Here is a 19,651-nt window from a genome sequence, read left to right as displayed (position 1 = left end):
TTCAATGTCATCATCAAAGAATTTTTGGCTACTGAATTTCCTTTAATAATAGTTGAGAAGTTTAATGAAAGAAAAGATCTGCATAGATTTATTCCTAAATTGGATGAAATCCTGCCTTCTTTCTTTCTTTCTTTCTTCCCTTTTTTTTTCTTTTCTTTTTCTTTTGGTAATATTTCTGCTCAGAGAAAATTACAGCCTCTAGTGCCAGTGATGTGCTCTGTATGTTTTGTTTATTTACAGTGGTTTTAAATGGAACCGTGGCTGAGGGAGTATCATTATAAAATTCTTGATACCTTTGATATATTTGTGCAAACATAGTTGTGGGCACTGAAGGCAGTGGAGGAGATGACATTTTCAAAGTATTTTCTCCTTTTTTCAAGCATCTGCTCAGTCACTCTTATGTGGTAGATGCCCACATGATCTCTAGGCAGGAAGAGACCAAGATCCTGGTTCAGGCTGGATGTTTGACTTAGTGTGTCCCACACCACCTGAGTTGAATCTGATCTTCTGCAGTCACCTCCCCAGCCAAACTGTGGCTTGATGGTGGTACCCAGGGGACCAGCCTATTCCTGGTGTTGCCATCACTGCTTCAGGAGCATTGTGAGCATTTCTGGCTTCTCACAGGAGGACAGCCTGGAGTTATAAAATCCAGGAGTGACTGCACTTTGTACCAAAAGCCTCCTGGACATGAAGGTTTCACACATGCAAGGGTTGGGTGGATCAGGTGGTTGCCTCACATTTGTAAATAGCAAGTGTTGGGTCCCAGAGAACTGCAAATTCATGCCACATCTGCAGTATATGAGAAAACGAGCTCTGGCAAGCTGACCCGGTGCTCTCTTTGGAATTATCTGTGTTCCTCTGGTTACTTTTTTCTAGGACTGAACAGCTTGTGTGTCCTCGTAGGACTACAATATGTGACAGCTCTGGAGGAAGTACCCAAGGAACTGTTTGAAGTGCAAGGGGCCAGGTCTTCTAAATAAAATTTTCTAAATTTTCTGAAGTGGGTTTCTTCACATTCAGTGTCTACAGATTTTCCAGGGAATTCAGACAGCAGCACGGGGTGACTCCCAAGACACTGGTACCTCACACTGCAAAAAACTCCCCTCACAAAGACATGAAACCCTCTTAGAAACCTGGCTGCTGCAAATCACATGTCTGCTTACTTATTTATCTTACTGTGAACCATGAGGCTCAATTAGTTGATGGTGATGAGGAGAGGGCTGAGACTTTTATTTATCCACAGGAACTGCTGTACTGGTAAGGGCTGCATGTTGTCTCTGCAGAGCCCAAGGCAAAGTCGAGGGGTCCCACCAAACCCTTCAGGTGACCAAGGTGTCTCTGCCGCCAGAGACACTAGATGAACACCTCCACAGAGCTGTTTACCTTGCTGGCTGCAGGCACCTCTCTTAGGATGGGAGGAACCAAATTCTCTTCCAGAGGACCATCTCAGACTACACATGCAGCTTTAGGATGACTGAAGACAGGCAAGCATAATCCCCTGTGGAGATTAATTGGCTGAAGGCAGATGAGAATAATTTCTTGTGGCAATGGATGGGACTACAGGTGGCCTGAATTGAAGCACTGGGCTTGCATGCTTTTGCTGGACCAGGCAATCAGCAGCTGCTATAACCAACCCCCAAGATTATCTGTGGTTGCATTCATTGAACCAAACCTCTGAAAGGGAAGAATTTTGCTCTAGCCCAAGAAAGGCTCCTCTGACTGCAGTGCCATAGGCTGGCAATTAGGAGATATATAATTGAGAACACATGTGTGCCTCCAACACCAGAGGTAACTGCTAGCAAAATGTGATGAGTAGGAAGCAAATCAGGCAAGAGTTGCAGACGTCCCCCACTGGAGCCAAGATAAAAGCTCCTATTGACATCTCAGCAACTCGGGACTGAGCCAGATGAGGACTGTGAAGAGAGAGTTCTGTGAGGTTATGTTGGTCTGCAACCAAGTAGGGGAATAGTCTGTAGCCTACAAGATCCCTGCTGGGCAGCACAAAGACAGATTTCTCTTTCATCAGTGCAACTGGAATTAATCTGGATTTGCTCAAGTGCAAAAAAAAGAGATAAATTGACTCTATACTTTCCCCCTCCTCTCTCCTTCTTCCAGTCCCTGAATATGCACTAAAAATTGCTCCTGAGCTCTGTTCTGAAGAAGAAACAAGTTGAGGTCCATACGAAGGGAGTGTTTGGGAAATCTGTATATGACAGGGTCATCATCTGAGAGAGGAGGTGAGGGGAAGAAACAAAACTCTCAGGAAAAGAGGGAAATCAATAAAAGACTAGTTGCTCAACCCTGGGATAAATTTAGAATAAAAAAAAATAAGTAATTATCATGTTGACTTGAGCCACCTTGCTTGGAGAGCCTCTGAAAGTGAAATGTGAAGGGAGAATGCAGTGTCTTGGGAGAGCAAGACTGGTTTTGACTATTTTGGTTGATCAATGTCTTTATGTTGTTGCTGCTGCTGCTGTTGTTCTGGGGTTTTTTTGAGGTTTGTTTGTTTATTTTTTTGACCAGAGGCACTATATCTTCACCTTTGCTGACAGATCAAACAGTGCCAAGGAGCATTTTCAGGTGCAGTCCCTTGGTTGTCTGAGCTGTTGAATTGCCTAAATTTCCTGCATGCTTTTGGCCTGGTCCCAGCAGGGCCCAGCTGGGAGCTAGCAGATAATGGGGACTGTTCTTACTAGCAATTCAGATGCAACTGCCCACTTTTAGCAGAATGCTTAGCAGCGTGGATATGGAAAGAGAGCAAAGGGTTGTTCCCAAGTTTAATGTACTGGTAAAGATACAGTCTGTGTGTTTATGGTCAAAATAAGTAAAATGTTTAAATATATATCCATCATAAACAGTTAGGGACAGATTTCTGGAAGGTGTTGAGGTGAGAATTCACTGAACACATAAACACCAGGGTCCTGCAGCCTAGCCCCACCTCTGAGCTGGCCCTACAGAATGTCTGAACACTATGGGAGCTGAGTCACCTCTTCAAAATGACAACAAACAGGACACTACCACACTTGTTTTTTTGTTAGATAAATCTTTTGTCACTTTAATGAGCTGAATTAACTGAGCAAAGAGTCAACAAAGAATACAGGGCAAGAGCTGCAAGGTTGGGATAGAAAGAGAAGGACTGGGGATCCAGAACCACAACAGGTAATGGGTGGGATCTCCAAGGGTCTCAGTGGGACTTGAGCCTGGTCTGTGAATATTCCATTGATGCTGGTGAAATCCCACAAACAGCGTTACACATTTTCCTCACCTGGGGCTCCCCATTTAACAGGTCTATTTTGTCGTGTACTGCCTTTTATCTTTCCTCTCACAGCCTACAAAGTATTCCCATCTCCCCTTACTCTTCTCTGTTGTATCTCAGCCCCCGTTTTCATAAGGAGCAAGTGTATTTCATGACTGTACAGTCTTGCACATGCATTGCTCATGACAAGTACGAGCCCGTTCACTGTCAGAAACAGCCATTTATGGGCTAGGGAATAGTAAAAAAATTACTATTGATAGTAAGTCCTGGCATTCCATCAGTGAGTTAAAAATCTTTGGATGCTGGAAACATATAATTAATTGCAACAGCTTCAGACTAGCCCACATATTGTGGGCATTTGTAATAGTAAAATACAATAAAACCTTATTATTAAGTTGCACCCTACTTAATTTAAGAGATTTTCTGTTCCAGAAGCCCAACTATGAAAAGAGATAAGAAAAAATGCAATTTTCAGTAGTCTGATGGCCATCTCTTATGACAATGAGGGTAGGGAAAGGTCAGCACTTCCCATGAGAAGGGACCAATTCAACCAAAAAATGCTAGAAAGGGAAAAAAAATACCAAACCCCAATGCAACATCACGGGCATTATACAACATGCCCAAAAAAAGACATCGACAAATCCAGGAAAATTACCAGAAAGTTATAAAAGCCTGGTAAAATATCGTTAAAAAAAAACAAAAGGAAAATAAGAAAATAGTTTTTTAAAATTAATTTTCAAGCAGCATCCAGTCAACCATTTTGCAGAACTTTATTCTTTTGGGGCATTCTTGAAAAATGAGATTAAACTCATATGCATATTACAGTATGTAGTTTCTGGTTTAGAATTTCCTGTGTGAACAGGACTGGTTAGTTTTGCTGTATTACCTTGCATCCATAGTATTTCAGAATATAGTAATGCTCTTTTAAAGGTAATTGAGCCACAGAGAGATACTAATAAAACAAGTATTAGAGTACAGAATATCTAGGGCACATCTCCAGCTTCTTCCACAATTAGTTATTCATGGGAAAATGTCACCTACTTAAATTTAGACTGTGTTTAAAGATACGTCATGCAAATAGAAGTAGATCCAAAGTCACTGGTGTCCTGTTGTGCACTGTTGTTAAGGATCTGGCTACTGGCAGGAGCTGAATCAGTTGAAGTAAACTAGGACAACTGTGCACGGTGGGAGCAGCAAAGCACAGCGCATTTGTTTTCCTACTTCATGCATTGTTGTCACTTACAACTTCAGTTGCAAAAGAGATATTTTTCTTTGTCCAAGATCTAGAGGAAATTGAATATTATTCTTGAATTTTTAAAGAAGTTTGAAATATCAAAGGTGTCAGCCATTCCAAGTGTGGAGAAAGAGCTTAGGGGACTTGTTGGCTTAGGAAGCCCAAGATGTCATTCAGTCTTTCCTGTCACTTGGTAGATTTTCCTCTCCCCCAGGGTGAGAGTTTCTACCACATGAAGCATATTTGCCTAATTTATGTGAAATAAATGCTTTTGATGAACATAGTGCCTTTACACTATGAACACTCCCAAAGAAGGCTGTACTTCTTGATTTGAGGGAAACAAGAACCATGAATTGATTTCATGTTAGGAATAAGCACCCCGGCCCCATATGTTGTCTCATCTCCCTCTTTCTGCACCTGTTCCTGAGTGTGGTCACTTTGACAGGTCTGGTAATGCTCCTTGGACTGCTTTGGGTAAAATAAGCCCTCATTTTGCATTGTCCTTTAGAAATCCTTTCTTAATGTACAATTTGAATGGCTTTCCAATTTATTCTGTGTGTTGTATCTGTAGAATTTTGTATTCGAGGTACATCTTTTCTAGGAACCATTATTTCAAGGACTGCTTCTTTGAGCAGAAAGGAAATGTTTCATTGACAAATCTGAGTTAAAAGAATATAGAATAAACGTGTTCTGCCTTGAAAGCCAATTCACATAGAAAAGAGAGCAGCACAGGTGGAATTGGCAGTGGTGGGTCCAGGCGTAATCATTCCTGAGTGCCCACCCTGCCTCTCTGTTGGGGGTCACCACCCAGCTTTTCTACTTGCAGTCTGGTGTCTTAATAAAAACCACTTCCACCGGTAGCATCAGTTCAAACATGGGGATGTAATAGATCTAAGGAGGCAGAAAGATCATTGCACACTATCTATTAGGTGGAGGCTAAGGGAGAAGTGATACAGACCACAGGGAAGTGACATTTCTACTGGCATGTCTCTTGGAGTCCTAGTTTTTCTTTCTACTTGCCTTGCCCACTTACACAAATGAAAAGAGTCATCATTCATTCAGGTCAGGAGGACAGAGCTACACTATGTTGAGAAAAACCCTGAGGAGAAGGACTTTGGGGTGTTGGTTCATGAGAAGCTCCACATGAGCCAGCAATGTACACTTGCAGCTCAGAAAGTCAAACGGGTCCTGGGCTGCATCAAAAGAAGCGTGGCCAGCAGGTCAGGGAGGGGATTCTCCCCCCCTAGTCCACTCCCATGAGACCCCACCAGGAATACTGTGTCCAGTTAGTTCTGGAGCCCCCAACAAAAGAAGGACAAGGAACTGTTGGAGTGAGACCAGAGGAGGACCACAAAGATGATCAGAGGACTATGTCTGCTATGAAGACAGACTGAGAAAGTTGGGGTTGCTCATCCTGGACAAGACCCTGGGGAGGACTTAGAGCACCTTCTAGTGCCTGAAGGGGCTACAGGAAAGCTGGGGAGGGACTTTTAAAAGTTGATAGGACAAGGGGGAACAGTTTCAAGCTGAAATAGAGGATACTAAGATTAGGTATTAAGAAGAAATACTTGACTGTGAGGGTGGTGAGACACTGGCCCAGGTTGTCCAGAGAAGCTGTGCCTGCCCCATCCCTGGAAGTGTTGAAGCCCAGGTTGGATGAGGCTCAGAGGAACCTGATCCATTGGAAGGTGTCCCTGCCCATGCCGGGGGTTTGGAACTAGACGATCTGTCAAGTCCTTTCCAACCCAAACCATTCTGTGATCCTATACAAGCAGGCTGATTGCCTCTTGGCCATTAAACGGGATGTTAAAGCTATCCACAAATATGTCTTCACAATCTGGCTTGTTCCTTGATAGATCAGGGAGAGATGAGTATGGTCCACCCTTACCCACTTGCCTCTCACCAAATCCATATTTACACCCTCAAAAAACTGAGGAACTACAAATTCAGGGAGGTGTGTTGTCTCCGGAGGGAAGGCGCGACGCTCCAGCCATGCCCAGCGCCTGTGGTTCTGGCAGCAGCAGAGCTGAGTGCTGTGCTTTCACCAGTGGATCACTCAAGGCAATGGAGAACTCAATTCAGGGAGAATTCAGGGAAATTGCTTTTTTAATAGCAGGGCAGAAGTTTTCACCCACCTCTTTCACCCTAGTCTGAATGCTACAGAGAGTAGTTATCTGGACGAATTGGCCTCCTTAGCCACTCTGAGTCAGTTTTCTGAGTCTTAAGTTTTAAGGGATTTTTTTGTGGCTACACATTGACTCTGGTTTTGTCCCTGGCATCCCTTCAGGAAATTCAGCTCCACAGTTTCTATGTCAGACTCAGCAAAACAGCCCAAAACTGAGTGGGAAGAGTTAGACCCTCCGGGGCAGCTGAGACAGTGTGAAGAGGCAGGGGAGCAGAGTTTGCCCCATTGGCCTTGTTATTCTAGTTTTGTGGATAACCAGAAGGTTACAGCCTCCAGCACTTGTGCCAGTCAGAGCTATTTTTAATTAAAAATAAAACCAGGAAGTTTTTAATATGGACAAACCAATAATGGGTTGTGTCACTGGCAAGTTCTAAAAACTACACTGCTGACTGTTTATTAAAAGGCAAAACCATGTTGCCTACTTTCTTTTCTTTTTTTTTTTTTTTTTCCTTTCTTTATTTTATTATTTTTTCAGCTTCAGCCATGGCCTCAAATATTAAGAAGTACTTTTCTGCTGCAGGCATCTACCTACAAACTTGTGTAGAAGCCAACCACCCAGTTTAGGACACTGCAGTATGTTCTGCACTGAGTGACATTGTCCTGTTATTATAGTGTATTTATATCTTGCTCTGTCCTCCAAAAACCCCTAAAGATATCAGAATATAAATTGTAACCCATCATTGATTAAATATGAATTAACCGGAAGATGTCTAAAGAATCAGCTCCATGGAAAGCAAAAAATGCATGTGATGAAAGAAATTGTGAATTTGGCTGGAAGCAGGGTTTGTGTTGTGTTTTTTTTTTTTAAGGATTGTGCTTGTCATTAACCATTTCTTAAGAATGTGTATTTAATATGGTCATTAGTCACTTCAGCACAAAAGGCTGTTGAGATTTGTTGATGACACAGAGGTTTGGGGTTGCCTGCAGGGAGAACTTACGTCCTGAGGGTGAGAAAACCAGAAACAAGACGATATTCAATAAAGCAAAATATAAAGATTTCACTTTAGAACTAAAAAGGAAATTTTACTGTAATATCAGAGCTGTCAACCTGGAGCAACTGAGATGGAAAAGAATTATTTAATTAATTATTGATACCAATATACACTAAGACACTAACACTAGTATCAATATTCAGAGTCATCAGTGTAATGGAATCAGAATAACACAAAAGTCTTTCCAGGGTGAAATATGTTTTCAGCAAGGAAGATGTTTTAACAATGTTGTAAAAATTCTACAATATTGCCTACTTTCTGGGTGCCCATTTTCATGTGGACAATACTCAGCAAGATCGCTGTGCGAGAGCAGACCAAGGGGTACCAGTAAATGGGCCTGGCTGGGGCACAGAAACAGCCTCAAAATGCTTGCAGAAAACATTCTTCAAGCCAAGATAGCTTTTGCTTGGCAGGTGACTGGATCTGAAATACCTCCTGCAGAGCTGCAACAAAAAATCTCCTTGTAGGCTCCTCTCCATTAACGACTCTTTCTGGAAGTACAGCAGCATCTTTCCAGTGCTGCTGCCCTACAGTTGTCCACTTCACTGTGCCAGCAACCTCTTCTGAAGCATCTGATACCAGTCACGCTCAGAGACGTGACCGTGGTAAGATGAGCAGCTATTTCCAGTTTGGCAGCCTGGTAGTTTTTGTTTCCCTGGGAACTGGCAACTGCCCACATACACTCAGCCACTGTGTAGGAATCCATAATTAATGTCACATTTGCTCTACCATCAGTCTAGACACATTTGTCTAAACTATTGTTTTTAAAAAAGAAATAAAAATATAAAAAATGTCAATCCCCACCAGACAGGGAGTAGAGAGTAAATAAAGCCTGGCAGGCTCTTTTGCCTTTGATCACTTTTGCTGCATTCCTAGTTGCCTTTTGAAAGGGTCTGGCACAGATTTGCAAAAGTTATTTCTTTCACCCTCTTTGGCTTTAGAGTTGCCCTGCACTAGTTGGCATCATGCAACAGAAATGCTGCTGTTAGAGTGACATAAAGTAGTCACCATGTTTAAGGTTTAGCAGGACTCTGTTGTATGTTACTTGGGCCCTTTCTGCTGCTGTGTTATTCTGAGGTACTTTTCTTCAGACTGCAAATGTCCAGGAGGTCCAGAGTTAACTTCACTTGCTTTTGAAGTTTAGTCATTTGTGAAATGTAAGGAGTAATATTACAGAGGCTTTTGGATCAGAAGTGTTACATTAAACATCTCAAAAGTTCAGTCGGTAAGATCCAGGTTTGATAACTTATTTTACAGCAAGTCAGGATTTGTGCTTTAGAAATGCTGGTAAAGATGACCATATAATTTCTCAATAAATTATGCCATTTTATAACCAAAAAAGAGAGAGAAAAAAATCACTCTTTTTCTCTTTTATTCTTTCTTCTTTCCTTCTTTCTCTTTCTTTCTCTCTCTCCCTTCTGCACTTCTCTCCTCTCTCTCTCTCTCTTTCTTTCTTCCTTTCTCTTCTTCTTTCATTCATCTCATGGAATTTGAGTACTCTAAAGCTATGTGGGTAGCTTAAATCACTCATCTAGGGTTTCTTAGGAGCTAATGGAGTATGAGCCATTATCTTACAGTCATCTCTGAGAACGGAAGAAGGAACATTGTGAGGCTTCCACTCCTCTTCATCACTTATACAGGGAAGGTAGGCAAGTAACTTAGATGTCACCTTAATTCATAGCTTCACGTGTTTGTAGATGTAGGTATCTACCTGTGAAGTAGTCGTCTTGACTCCCATTATAGTTAAAATCTTTTGGTATAGCTAGTGGAACCTGGAGTACAGATAATCTGACCAGATGTAGGTGTCTACACCAAGATGATCCCCAGTCCAAATGTCAGTGGTTCTTGGGATTGTAACAGGGGTCTGGATGCCCAGCACACATGTAGACATGTCCTGAAAGCACTTTGGGCTTGATTCATCCTGCCTTTCTTGTCTAACTTCTAAATAAACCATTTAGGTGAGGAATCCCAGCTGTAATACAGAGCTGTAAGCTGCCAAGTCACTCTGGAGAAATGACCATCTCTCACTGTTGGTACTGTCTACCCAACCTCATGTAATCCATGAAAGTTGCCTGCGCTGAATTTTTTCCTGAGATGGATGAGTTAGAATAACCTCAAACACATTTTTTTTAGTGATGATATCTAGCCATTTATAACATTTCAAAGTTATCATCAACATGATATCACCACAGAAACGTTTTAAATGGAGACAGAGAAGTGTTGGCTTTTGGTTTTAATACATCTGAACATTTATGCCACCCTCTTCCACATTGTGTCTGATCACTTAACAAAGGATGCAGTGAACTATAATAATAGTAATGAAATCTGTATTTGCTTTCTCCATTTTTTGCTTTCTCTGGTAAGAAATATAGCTCTAGAAAGCTCTTCCACAGCTCTTCAACTATACTCTTGTAAACAAAAGGCAAAATTAGGATTGGATTTAAGGAGAAGATGCACCAACAAGAACTGTCTTGCAAAAAGCTGTCTTGAAGTGACTATAATGAAAATAACATACAATTAGGGGGAAATCTATCATAGGCAAAGCTTGTGCTCAGTTTGCGTGAACAGATTTTGTTTTGTTGTGTGGTGACAGCCTTTATATATTTCTGTGTGGGATTTTAGAAAATAAAGAAGTGTGAGAGAAATTTTAACTAACGGAGAGGTGAAGAAGAATATCAGAAGAGTGAGTGAATAGCAAGAAGCACAATGGGCAGAGATAATCTTTTCCCAATGCAAGTAGCCTAGACAACACCTAAAAATGAGGTTCTCTCGGAATAAATTAAGTTTTCCCTATTGAAGTAAACATTTTATTAAAGTAGTGATTCAGTTCTGTTCCGAATTTATATTTGACTGAAGAGCTCTGAATGTTTCTTTAAAGATTGTTTGTAGACTTTGGGCATTTTGGGGGAAAAAAACACCTGTAATACGGGCTCAGTTTTGTATAACTGTTGCAAGCAAGTGTTTGGCGTCCCTTTCTTATGATCTCTCCAAGAACAATGCTGAAGGAGTGTGTTGAAAGACCAGGGTGTATTTTCTACAGCTGAGAGCAACATAGGCCTAAAACAGTACACAACTTTCATCCAGGCATTTAAGCATCTCCCCACTCTTCTACCTCATGCAGACACATGTGCTCTGGACATGTGTGCCCTTTCTCTGAGTGAATATCATCAAGGAAACAATGACCTGCAAGTCAGTTGAGGAATGAGACACACAATTAGCAGCAAAATAAAAAACAGCTGGTGCAACTGAATAGCTGCTATTCTGAGCTCACGAACCTGAAAAGATGCTGTTTATTTTATAAGACAAACAAAATTTTCCTTCTGTTTGATCTGGGAGAGCATCTACCATTGAGAGCTGTCCTTTTTCATTTAGTCTTCCTGGTGCCAGGGCCAAATGTGCAGAGCTATAAACAAAGAGACCAAAGTATCACTTTCCTATTGAACTTGACAGTAAACAGTACTAATTTGACTGTGCAGCTGTTTATTGGTATCACCCCCCCAACAATTTAATATACAAAACAGTAGCCAGTGTACTGGGACCGCACTGTTTATAAAATTCTAGGAGCCCGAGTGGCCACGATCTCTTTTTGTAAAGCAGAATCAGGAGCCACAGATACTTGTGCCATTTGCTCTTCACCAGGGCAAGCTCTGTGGCTTCCCCATCCCTGGAAGTGTTCAAAACCAGGTTGGATGTGGCTTTGAGCAACCTGGTCTAGTGGAAGTTGTCCGTACCCATGGTATGGAGGCTGGAACAAGATGATCTGTAAAGTCCCTTCTGAAACAAACCTTTCTGTAATTCTGTGATTCTAAGCTATGGAAATGCATTACTGAGATCAAGATGAGCAATTTTTTCTTCATGGGTCTCTTCAAGATGGTGTTTCCAGAACCACTTTGTATTAACCTTTCTCTGATTTCTGTGTGGTCAATGAGAGCATTTCCATCTCCTTCCAACTTCTCAAACAGTTTGCAGCATCTTGACACTGAAAATAGGTTTAATGTGTTTTATTATAACACATTCTTAGTACTAAAAAAATGAAATGCTGTATTTTGTAAAACAGTGACTGGCAATACTTGAGATGAAAAAAAATGAAGCTGAATTCAAAGTTTCTCCAGTGTTGCTGTGAGATAACAATGGAGGAGAGGACTCATGCAGAGGCACATTGATTTGCTTACATAAATGTGTACATCTGGGTTGGTAGGAGCCAAGCTGCAGTCTTCACCATCAGCTCCTCAGATGACTGTCCTTAAACCACCCATCATCAAGGGACTGTGAAGGCAACCCCTTCAACTATCAGTTGTTTTCTTGCTAAATGTCTTCTGCTTAGCAACCTCCTTTTGGTAGGATTTTAATCTTGTGCTGAGATGCCGAGTCTTCTGCTCCACACAATATTCCCAGGTTTCTCATCTGAAATCTATTAAAATGGTGACATTAGGTTTGAAATCAGCAAATACTGTCTCTTAGTTTTTCAACTTTTCTCCAAAGATTTATTTCTTCATACTTCACACCTGCCAAGTCCAGAGGGCTGCCTGAAAGGTGCTGAGAAATGAAGCTGGGAGTCAGCACTGTGCGAGCTCCTGTTACTCTACAGTACTTCACTTTTTATAGTATCACTTCATGAGCCTGTTGATTTATAAAGAATTCTACATGCTCTTTATGTACTAGCAAAATATGACTGCCCTTTGAAGCCTCTCTTCTGTATTTCTTAAGGGCAAATAAAGGTTTGTAGTATCACAGAGAACAAATAGTGATGAATGATTGTACTGTCTCCTCTTGGCCCATACTGGTGAGGGACACTGGTCTTTTTTGCCAGTTATGCTTGCCATCAGTGGGCTTGGTCGAAAGATATGGATCATGGATGAGGACAAGTAGTTGCTCCAGTAAAATTTCAAAAGGTCAAGGTCTGCATGTTTAGTTCTCATAACTGAGATAGTGAACGGGGCAGAGAAGTCCTAAAGCAGAAGTTGCATCTAATTCTATGTCTCACCTTCTGGTTCTGAAGATACAAGTAGATCCAGCTGGATGCAAGTGGCAGTCTTGGCTCTAGTCACCAGCAGTGGTTCTGGGGCCTGTACTTCACTCCAGCCACCTCTCTGTCCTAGAAAAGTGAAGAAGATATTTATGTGCATTAAACCACAAAAACTTTTCTTTTAGTATGTAAGTGAGCAGTTGCCATTGGTTAACTGGCAACTATTCCAAAGCAGAAATACTCCAATGGGCTGACTACATTATAATTTCTTCTTGATAAGAGGGAATTTTGGTCCTTGAAGACTGTGACAAGAGGACAGGAGGATCACAGTGTATGTAGCCAGGGCTGGACTGCCATGACAGACTGGTAAGGCAGGAGAACTATGTATTGGAGAAAGCAAGGAGGCTACAAGTGTCTATTTGTGTTCTAGAAGAAAACACAGGCAACTGGCTCTGCTTGGGGTGTGTGAGTAGGTTGAGGCTCACTTTTCTGCTGGCAGCAGTGGCCACATTAACCACAGGGATGGGCTGCCACAGAAAGTGTGATGGAAGGTGGCATGTTGGGATGGTGGGGCTGGCAACAAGGATGCCATAGTGGTGGAGGCTGCAAAGGCTTTCCCCAGCCAAGGATTACTTCCACCTTTTCTTCATTTGCACTTGTCATTTTCGCCTAGAGTTACCACATTCTGGCAAAGATCTTCAGCCTTCCCAGAGCAGTAAGGGAGAAAATCTACAAAGATACCATCTTACTGGATTTATTCTCTCAAGAATAACGTAGATGTGGTCTTTTTTTTTTTTTTGTGCGTGGCCATAGCTCTGTGACAGAGTGCTAGGATGTAAAGTGCTTTGCAGAACATTGATGACCCCATCCAGACAATACTCACCCTAAACAAATTACTTACAGAAGTGGACAACACAGGCTGTCGTCTTTGAGAAGCAAAACCAAAGTTAAGACATTCCTTTCTTGATTTGCAATATTTTTAATAAGATGTTTTTCTTTTGCCTTTTCTTTTGTCTTACCTGTTTTGCTAATGCTTCCTTGAAGTGATGACTGATGCTGTATCAGCCTTTTGGATGAAGGTTTGTTTTAAAGATTGTAATGAATGCTTGGAAGGATTCATACCACTTGATTATGCCAAGTTTTGATTGAGCCATTCTCATTTGGCAGAGATGGTGACATCAGCTTTGATTTTGTTTTTAAATCACTGTTGCCTAAATTTCAGAGTCAACAGTTTGATAATTAAAAATCTATGTCTGTTTTTCATTGGGCTGAAAGGGACCTTTATTATGCACGTTAGTGATTTAGGATGTAGCAGAGAGACTGAGCTGAAAACTGCCACCAAATGCACAGAATTCAGAAGAACAGTATGGGTATACCATGTTATGACTTCATTTGCTTTGAGATTTTTCAAATAGACTTAAATAAAAAAATAATTTAATGTCTATATTTGCCCTCCAAAATGTAAACAAAGAGCCGAGTATTTGAAATAGCATCCTGACACTCTTCTTGTTTCTCACTGCTCAAAAAATCAAGAACTGCACAAATCTGATTTGTGGTGCTTCTGGTTGCTTCATGACAGGTAGCTGCTGCGATGGTGCTGAGTTCTGTTGGGCCAGGATATTAAAAGGTCACCCCTTGTCATAACTCTGAGGACCACTGCCAGTTCTCAGGATAGTGGTATGTTTGCAAAGTAGTAAGGACCTACCTCATGTTATACACACCCTGGATGTGGTTGAAAAGGTGGTTTCAAATCTACAAGCTTTGCTGAGAATTACTCTTCCAAGTGAGGCTGAAAGACGTTGTCTCCTCACTGAGCTTGACCAAGCTCATCTTCACTGGAAAATGTACTTTCCCTCCTCTTCTGAGGTTTGTATTTGGGTGGCAGCAGTAATAGCTGTGCCCAGTGAGGGACCCCATGTCCAGATGGATCCTGAACTGGCATCACTAGGTTACTTCTGTGGTTTTGTGTCTTCCCTATATAATACCACAACTCCAAAAAGGGAGCTTTTGTCTGAAAAGCAGAAAGTTTCCTAAAGCCAAAAGCTTACTCCATACTGCTTCCTTGCTCTTTCCCATCACTTTGTGCATTGTTTCATATCTGTTGGATTGAGGTAACCAGCAGTAGCAAGAAAGCCACAGAGTGGTTGTAGCAGTGGTCTGGTATTGCATCTAACTAAATGACTTGTGGAGCCCAACTACCAACAGCAGGAAAGAACAGTCTAGCACTTTTCTTCAGCAGTGGCAGAGCAGCCCTCTTACTTCCCTTTTCACTCATTTTTCTTCTGTGTACATTGGACTGCCTGCTGGCTCCAGATATGAAGACCAGTCCTTGGACTTGGTGAAGCTGACTTAGGTTTGACTCTCTCTCCAGGCCTTCATAGAGGCCAAGAGCTCTTGAGCATTTATATGACCAGGGGTCTTAAAGATCCTTGAAAACAATAAATTACATACTTTTCAATAACTTTATTTTGTTGTTTTGGCCTCAGAACCCAGTTTGCAGGTTTCTTGAGTTCCTGCAGATGGCAGCTGCAGGAGGATTGTCCCTAACTCTAAATTAACATCTAAACTGTGAGATTTAAGCTTCAGGGAGCCAGGAGCAGGATGGGTCCTCTCAGTTGAAACTAATTGGATCCATGCTCTGATATCAATGCCTGTTTCCAAAAGGGTATAATGATTCCTGCCAGACTGTTTGCTCAGTGTCAGCCTGAATTTAACTTCATGCTACTTTGTTTTATTTTAATTTGACATTATTTTCATGTTTATTTTACCTAATAAGAGAATCATTTAACTATAAAAGACTCATTTTGGAGGGTTAAGGGTGGAATCTGGAATGGGTGAAGCTTGCAATAACTACTGACCTGGTCGATTATGCTGGAGTAGGGAATGAGCAATGATGTCACATAGGGAAGCAAGCCAGACACGTAGGGGTGAACAGAACTGCCATTCTCCCTTCCTCATCATTGGAAATGTCAGTAGACTTGGTTGAAGGACAGATGCTGTTGAGTTTGTGATAAAGACATCCTGAAGTCTCCACCAGTCCAAATACATTGATGTTATTGTTGAATTTCACTTTGAAGAATGGATTTTAAGAGAAAACTAATGGCATTAATCCCATGAAAACAACGTTTCACTCAATCTGCAATATCATCATATGAATTAAATATGAGACTTTGAAGGTGGCTGCTGATTAAGTAAACCCCACCTGAGGGGTACACAGTCTGTGATTCAAAAAGTGCATGGTGAAATTGGGACAAACTGCTTCTGAAAACAGCACCCTTTCATCACTTTGCAGACTATCTCCCAAAATAAATTGTCATTTGAATTTGAGATTCTTTAACAGTGGACTGAGTTATTCCTAATATATATGGTTCTGAAGGCATAATTTTGTAAGAGATATGTTAATGTCTCCTGACTTCAAGAGAATTTGTTTCCTTTGTTGTCACTTTAGGTGGGATTTATCCTGTAGAGCTTTAGAAAGCTACAGTTAGCATATCTATATCTAGGATAGTCAGGCCAGGCACCTTCTATAAACAAAGGGAAGAAGTAGGATCTCTTGGGGATTGCTACATCTAGCTTATTTTTGTTATCAATATTTGGAAAAAAATTATCTTGACTTTAAAATGCATCTCTCCTTATTGACTATGGAGAGAACTGGGATTGTTCAGCCTGGAGAAGAGATCTCTTCAGGAAAACCTTATTGTGGCTTTTCAACTTATAAAGAGGGCTTATAAGAAAGGTAGAGAGAGACTTTTTAGTAGTTCCTGTAGTGGCAGAACAAGGGTCAACAATTTTAAACTGAAAGAGGGTAAACTTAGACTGAACATAAAGAAGAAATCTTTTTATTATGAGGGTAGTGAGACACCGGAACAGGTTGCCCAGAGAAGCTGCGGATGTCCCATCATCAGAAGTGTTCAAGGCCAGCATGAATGGGGCTTTGAGCAACCTGGTCTAGTGGAAGATGTCCCTGCCCATGGCAGGCGGAAGTTGGTCTGATCATCTTTGAAGGTCCCTTCCAACCCAAACTGTTCCATGATTCTGTGATTATAAAGAGAGTCCAGAGTGACTATTTCTACTCAGAGATCTTTATTTAAAGTGTATATCTGTGTTTCTTGTGGTCTAAAACTGAAAACATTTAAATAATGTGCTCTGTAAATAACAGACTGTTGCAGTTTACTTCATTACCTCTGTCCTGGGTGATATCTTGCCTGGCCAAAGTATTACTTTCATGTAATTATCCATATTTTCCAGAAAAGCATCTGTTGCTGGTCTGAAGATCCTGTGCACAGTCTACATTACTTATTTCTAGATCTATACTTACATCTGTATCTGCTAAACAATCTTTTGCTTGACTGGAATGAGGTTACTGAATGATCTATATCACTTGGTATTGAGGCTCTGTCTTCATTTATTATTTAACCACCTGGAAAACTTTGTGTAATCTGAAAATTTTATGAGCAGCAATTTTTGTACTTGTTTTCAGAACAATGATCAAAGCACTGAATGACATGACACATTATACCAAGCCCTGTAGGAGGCCAGTGGATGCACCTTATTCAAAACGAATTTCCTGTTGACATTCCTATTTCTGAGATCTGTTAGCTAATAATTTCTTAATCCATTTAATGTATGTGCTAGTGAGACTCTGCAGTGTTCATGGTTGAAAGAGAATGGTGGCACAGTCAACTGACCTTACAAAAGCCTAGATATCTCATATATCTCAGAGGATATTATAGATCAAATGTGTTGTTTCAAGAGAGAATCAGGTTAATTTGAACTTGCTGAGTAGCATCAATTTCATCTTATTTCTAAATTCTTTACTTATTGAATCACTTTTCTGCTTTCCTTTAGTTTTGACATGAACTGAAATCCTATCAGTCTTAGCTATCTGTTTGCTGCCTGCACCTTCTCACTTTTCTGCCTTGAAAACCTGCACATCAGTTTTGATTTTACTTCTGGAATTCTCAGCTTCTATGGTTATTGAAAGTAGGTATCAACTCACCAAAATCTCTTTCAGGTAGTTCCTAGGTGCAAATTACCAAGATTTGTTGAATTAAAAATTGTTTATTCCTCATGGATTGCCAGAGCATGTGTCCTGAAGGAAGTTAGGCTGGAAGCCAGACTCTGTCCAGACCTACAGACTATTTTCACCTGAGTTCAAGGATAATCACCATGCAGGCTTCCTGCAAGCCTTGGCTGAAACATATGGCTACACATGGATTGCTGTTAAGAAGCAGCTTTTATTATCCTGAAGATCTTGATGCAAGATCAATTTTGGATCCTCATTTTTTGGATTCCCCATTTGAGGAATGACTGAGCATGAGATTTTACCATCTGAAATACTGCACAAAAGGACCATGTAGCTGACTTGTACAAATCCATGCCTTCACCCTCCTTCTAACCCTTACCCATCCCTCCCAAGCACTGAACACTGAAATCCTTTTGTAGGCCAAGTAATAGGAGGGCAAATCCTGCCCTCATTAATAATGATTCAAACCCACAGAAGCCGTTAGGGTTGGAACAGTCCAGTTAACTGCTACTTCGAGCCCAGTGCTGGCACTTTGCTGCTTATGCAGAAACCTCATCAATGAGATTTTGGATAACCAAAACCAAATGTGAATGATTTAAGAGAAGGATGGTGTTGTGGTCAAGGGCCTGGAGCTGAGCATAGGGTACAAAAACATAGTTTCTTGTCATCTTATGGTCCTCCAGTTTGACAGTAGGTGAGTAGCTCTGTAAGGGTAATATAGTAATGGACAGGACGTGGGGTTTTTGGCCAGCTCTGGATCATATTTTAATAGAGATAATGAGCATCTAAGTCAGCAAATTTTTATTTCACAGCCATAACAGACCTGAAAGAGTCTTTGTTTCTACACTAAGGGAGTTACTCAAAGGATAACAAGGTTAAAGAGATAAAGGATAAAAAACATTTGAACACAAGCCATAATGTTTTATCAGTACATTATATCTGAGTAATAAATAGCTTACGAACATTTAGTCATTCATAGAACATTGTTCTCACAAATATTATTTTTAACTCTGTACCTTAATATTCATAGAAAATTACTATCTTAAAGGAACAAAATGATTTTGCTACAAGGTCCAGTCTGTAGAGCCAGAATACAGCTATGTGATTGCCTTTCTATTAAGATGCAATACTTTGTTATTGTCAGGGAAACAAGACTCTGTGGAATCAGACCACCTGTAAAAAATATACTGAGTTAGACAGATTTGTCTAAAGTTGTCCTGGACTCTCACCCCTTCTCCACCACAGTAATCGGATCCCACAAACTTTCACAACAAGTTTTTGGCAGTTTTTCCCCTAAGGTCCATGACTCTTCCGATAAAATCCTAGACACTGATCGGAAAAAAACCATCAAAGCTAGAGAGAGAGCCCATTATTACAGTGGCTGACATAATGACATCTGGAGGAAGACATTACCACTCAGAAATTGACCATGGCAGTGTGGTGAGCACTGTGGCTTCTCCTAACTTCAAAGCTTAACATGGTAGTTAACAGATGACAATACCCACTTCCTTGGGCTTTACTGAATTTACTTACTGTACTTCTTGAAAATTATCTTCTCCACCACATGAGTGACCAAAAAGAAAGCCACTACAGAAAAAATGCCATTAGCATCTGTCCTGTGGAGTCATATGTGCCCATGTTTATTTGGGGTTTTGATGTGTGTGATCAAGTGCTGATTCCAGTTTTCGTAAATTTAGTTTAGAATGTTCCAAATATTTTTTTAATGCAGTTTTTGAACACAGTGAGAATATGAAATATTGTTTTCAGGTATTTGGCAGGTCAAAGAAAAGCATAGTTCTCCTTGTGGTGGTTCACCTATTTGGGAACTTATATCTATTTGTCTGGCTTCATGTTCTCCAGTAAGTCAATCCAGAGAATTATTAAATGCTCACAAGCATAATTTGACACCAGAAATTTTTTATGCTGTGGGTTGAGCAGCTTTATTTGAGACTATCTAGGGGAGAAGGAATTAGGTAAAGAGTCAGAAGTAGG

The 19,651-nt window shown here is 40.8% G+C and overlaps 1 protein-coding gene across 2 annotated transcripts in view; it reads left to right on the top strand.

The window, feature by feature from the left end:
• The window catches only part of CLIC5 (chloride intracellular channel 5), a 98,811-nt gene that overhangs the window by 71,112 nt on the left and 8,048 nt on the right, over positions 1-19,651 (top strand). The window lies entirely within an intron of this gene.

Source organism: Apus apus, chromosome 3 (assembly GCF_020740795.1).
Source record: "Apus apus isolate bApuApu2 chromosome 3, bApuApu2.pri.cur, whole genome shotgun sequence".
Lineage (NCBI taxonomy): Eukaryota > Metazoa > Chordata > Aves > Apodiformes > Apodidae > Apus > Apus apus.
Note: the sequence above shows the minus strand (reverse complement) of the source record. Positions and strands in the feature narration are given on the sequence as shown.